Source organism: Cebus imitator, unplaced genomic scaffold, assembly GCF_001604975.1.
Source record: "Cebus imitator isolate Cc_AM_T3 unplaced genomic scaffold, Cebus_imitator-1.0 Scaffold29, whole genome shotgun sequence".
NCBI classification, from domain to species: Eukaryota; Metazoa; Chordata; class Mammalia; order Primates; family Cebidae; genus Cebus; species Cebus imitator.
In genome coordinates, this window is record NW_016107344.1 from 11,902,704 (window position 1) to 11,907,992 (window position 5,289).

The following is a 5,289-nucleotide window of genomic DNA, read 5'->3' on the forward strand; positions in this document are numbered from 1 at the left end:
GATCCCAAATCAATAAAATCAATAACCTAACTTTCCAATGTAAGATAATGGAAAAAGAAGAGCAAAGTAAACCTTAAGCAGGCAGACTGAAGGAAATAAAGATTAGAGCAGAAGTAAATGAAACAGAGAATTGGAAAACAACAGACAAAAATCAATGAAACCAAAAGCCGATTCTTTGAAAAAAATCAACAAAAATGGCAAACTTAAGCTAGATTGGCCAAGGGAAAAAGAAAAGACTCAAGAACAAAAACAAAAGAGGGACATTACTAATGACCTTACAGAAATAAAAAAGACTATAAAGAAATACTATGAACAATCTGCACCAACAAATCAGATAAACTAGATGAAACTGATACTTTAAAAGATACAACTTACTCAAAGTGACTCAAGAACAAATAGATGACATAAATAGACTTGTAAGTAAAGAGATGGAATGAGTAATCAAAAAACCACAAAGAAGTACCTTCTGTTCTTCCAAGCCCTGGGCCAGATCTACACTGATGAAGAATTTGATGAACTATGTTTTCAATTTGGTCTGGAAGTTGACGACATTACTACTGAGAAGGAAATAATAAGTAACAAACAAGATAATGTAAAGGCAGAAGGGGCCTCTAATGGTCTTTACAAATTTAACGTCTCTGTCAATACATATTGTCTCATGTGTCTGGAAGGATTGGTTTGAGGACTTCAGGTCTTCAAAGAAAGGATAAAGGCTCTGGCATATGAATAGATAACCTCTAATGGAAAAATCCAGAAATTGATTATCACAGAAAAGATAGCTAAGGTATGCCCTTTTACAGTAGCAGCAGTTTCCAAAATCTAAGATTTACTAAAGATCAATATGACAGCTTCATTGAATGTCAGGAGAAATTACATCAGGATATTTGCAGGAAGAGAGCATTAGTTGCTATTGGAACCCATGATATGGACACTAGGTTACCCATTAACTTTTACTGTGCAAAGTGTCCTTTAGATATCAGGTTCAAGCCCTAAATAAGGCTAAGGAGTATACAGTCTATGAGCCAATGAACATGTTACAAGACTGACAACCACCTTAAACACTATTAACATGTCATTGAAAATAAACCCCTGTACCTAGTTATCTATGATAGCAAGGGTGTCATCCTTTCAATGCCTTCCATAACTAATGAGGATCACTCCAAAATGACACTAAATACTAGAAAGTTATTTATCGAATGCACAGGGACTGACTTTACTAAGGCAAAAAAGAATTCTTTATATTATCTTGTCACCGATTTCCATGAATATATCGAGAACCAAATTATGATTGAAGCAACTGAGGTACTTTTCCTAACGAAAAATCATATACTTTTCCAGAACTAGCTTGCCAAAAGGAGACAGTGAGGCTAGATGTGGTAGCTCATACCTGTAATCCCAGTACTCTGGGAAGCTGAGGTGGGAGGATTGCTTGAGCCCAGGGGTTCTAGACCAGCCTGGGCAACATAGTGAGATCCCATCTCTATAAAAACATTTTAATTAAAAAATTTTTTAGAGATATAGTGAAAGCTGATCTTGTTACCAAAAAGAAAAAAAAAATGGAATCAAAGAAACTCCAGAAAATCTTGCCTAGCTTCTGACCAGAATGTATTTGAAGTCCAAAGTCATAGGCAATGGGAATCATATTGAGAATAAAACCCCTCTGACCACAGCTGACATTATCCATGCATGTGATATTGTGGAAGATGCAGCAATTGCTTATGAATATAACAATATTCATATGACTTTCCCATAAATACCACAGGTAATCAATTTCCTCTTAATAAGCTCAAAAAACTTCTCAGACATGACATGGTAGCTGAATCCACTTCACTAAAGCACTCACCTTTGCTCCAGGAGGATATTTCTGATAAACTTTGTTTGGATATCTCTGCAACAAAAGCAGTCCATATATGTAAAACTAAAACAGCTCAATTACAGGTGGCATGCATTATCCTTCATCTTGGTGTTCTGAAGACCACAGAAACAAATCAGATGCTCCTTCCTCTGAAACTATTTGAAATCTCTAACAGTGTAATAAAAGATTCTAACAGAGATGTAGGCACACAAAACTACAGGCATCTCTTGCTGTTTATTACAAGAATCCTGGGTTTAAGGTCATCCATATGCATCTGGACAGAATTACGCAGGTGCTCAATGTACCTCCTGTTGAACATTTGAAGATAAAGGGGGATGTGTGATCAAATTATGAAAAGGGACTGCTTTCTTCCCTGGGCGATGTTCAGAGATCTTTGCCAGGAGTCAAAGCATCGGGAAGCTTGGGGTCTTTCATCCTGATGTTATCACCAAATTTGAGCTGACCATGCCCTGTTCCTCCCTGGAAATCAATATTGAGCCCTTTTTGTGAAGATGGGTCTTGTTGTGTGATTCTCTTCCCAAGTATCCCTTTCTCCTTCCCTGATGTCCTTTAGTCCTCCTCCATAGGAAACATTCATTTGTGCTTTAATGTTTAGTAAAGTAGAAAGCACTGTCAAAAACAAAACAACAACAAAAAATCCTTTCCACAAAGAAAAGCCAAAACCCATATGGCTTCACTAACAAATTCTGCCAAACATTTAAAGAAGAATAAATACTAATTTTTCACAAACTCTTCCAAAAGGTAGGAGAGAGTACTTCTCAAATTATTTTATGAGGCCAATATTAACCTGATACCAAAACCAGGTGGGAAAAATTACAAGAAAACTATAGACTAATATCTCTTACAATTATACATGTAAAATATCCCAACAAAATACTAATAAACCAGATCCAGCAGCATATCAAAAGGATTATATTCCGTTACCATGTAGAATTTATCCCAGGAATGCAAGGTTGATTTAACGTCTGAAAATTAACTTAATACATTATATCAATATAATAAATATCAAAATTACTTATTCCAGTAAGTGAAAGAAAGATTTGACAATATCTGATGCTCATTCATAATAAAAAGTAATAAACTAGGAATAGAAGGGAATTTTCTCAACATAATGAAGGGCTTCTGAAAAACCAATAGTTAACATCATACTTACTGGTGAAAAACTGGATGTTTTCCCCACTAAGAGCATGAACAAGACAAGGATGTCTGCTCTTACTACTTCCGTTCAACATTGTACTAGTGGTTCTACTCAGGCCAATCAGGCAAGAAAAGGAAAAGGCACCCAGACAGAAAAGGAAGAAGTAAAACAATCTCTACTCACAGATGACATTATCTGATATTATATATAGAAAATTTTAAGAAATCTACTAAAAAAAATTACTATAACTAAACAACAAGTTTAGCAAGGTTACAAGATAAAAAATCAATACACGAAAATTAATTGTACAATTGTATTTTGTATATTTGCAAATGAGCAATCTAAAAATAAAATTAAAACAATTCCATTCAAAATAATACCAAAAAGAATAAAATACTTAGAAATAAATTTAACAAAAGAAGTTCCAAACTTTGAAGACTACAAAACATTACTGACATTAAACAAGTGGAAAAACATCATATGTTCACGCATCAGAAGACAACACAATGGTAGTACTCCCTAAACTGATTCAGAGATTCAATGTAATCCCTACCAGAATCCCAATGGAGTTCTTTGTAGAAATTGATTAGCTGATTATCAAATTCATGTATAATTTAAGGAACCAAGAAATAATCCTGAAAATAAAAAAAGAAGGACTCATACTTTCTGATTTCCAACTTTCTACAAAAGAATGGTAATCAAGATATTATGGTACTGACATAAAGATAGACATATAAATCAAATAAATAAAACTGAGAGTCCAGAAATAAAACCATACATCTATACTCAACTGATTTCAACAAGAGTGCCAAGACAATTCAATGGGGAAAGAATATACTTTTCTATACATAGTGCTGGGACAAATGGATATTCACATACACGAAAATGAACTTGAGCTCTTCCTTCACACCATATACAACATTAACTCCAAATGGATTAAACACTTAAATGTAAGAGCTAAAACTGTAAAACCTCTTAGGAGAAAACACAGGAGTAAATTGCACATCCTCATGACCTTGGGTTTGGCAATGGATTTTTACATACGGCATCAAAACCATGAGCAACAAAAGGAAATAGCTTTCCATAAAATTTTAAACCATATGCTTCAAAGGTCACCACATAAAACCCTACAGAATGGGAGAAAATATTTGCAAATCATATGTCTATGAGGCATATCTAGAATACTTTTTATGAACTCTTACATCTCAAAAGCAAACAATCCAGCTAAATAATGAGCAAAGGATCTGACTAGAGATTTTTTCAGAGAATATACACAAATAACCAACAAGCACATGAAAACAAGCTCACATTAGTCCTCAAGGAAATAAAAGTCAAAACCACCATGAGATACCACTTCATACCCACTAGGATGGCTCAATCATAAATGTCATATGATAACAAGTCCTTGCAAGGATATTGAGAAGTGGGATCCCTTATACACTACTGGGGGGATGAAAAATGGTGAAGGCACTTTGGAAAACAATCTAGCAGCTCCTCAAACATAAAGTTCTTATGTGACCCAGTCATTTCACTCTGAAGTATTTGGCCAAGAGAAATGAAAACATATGTGCACATAAAACTATGTACAAAAATATGAAGAGCAGTATCATTCACAATAGCGAAAAGTTAGAACCAACCCAAATCTCCACCAACTGATAGATAACGATATACCATGCAATAGAATATTACTCAGCCATAAAAAGGGAGGAAACATTGATACATCTAACATCTTAGATGAACCTTGGAAACATTATAAGTGAAAGAATTCCCTCCCTAAAGTCCACATATTATATAATTTCATTCCTACAAAAATCTAGTACAGAGAAATCTACAGACACATAAAGATTGGTTCTAGCTTAGGGTTGGGATAGGTGGGGAATACAAGGGTGATAACTAAAGGGTGCGAAGTTTTTTTTTGGAGATGATGAAAATATTCTAAAGTGTTCTGTGAGGCTGGGCACAGTGGTTCATGCCTGTAATCCCAGTGCTTTGGGAGGCCAAAGTGGGAGGATTGATAGCAGGAGTTTAGACCAGCCTGGGAAACATGGCAAGACCCTATCACTACAAAAAAATTTAAACATTAGGCATAGTGGTGCGTGCCTGCGGTCCCAGCTACTTGGTTTGGGTGGGGGTGATGGGCTGAGGTGGGAGGATTGCTTGAGCCTGGGAGGTTGAGGCTGCGGTAAGCTGTGATTGCACCCCTGCACTCCAGCCTGAGTGACAGAGCGGGACCCTGTCTCTAAAAAATATATATATAAAAAATTAAGGAGACTGT

At 35.5% G+C, this 5,289-nt stretch overlaps 1 pseudogene; it reads left to right on the top strand.

Moving 5' to 3' along the window:
• LOC108300719 overlaps window positions 1–2,365 on the top strand; it is a 17,739-nt pseudogene extending 15,374 nt beyond the window's left edge.
• The last annotated feature ends 2,924 nt before the right edge of the window (window positions 2,366–5,289 follow it).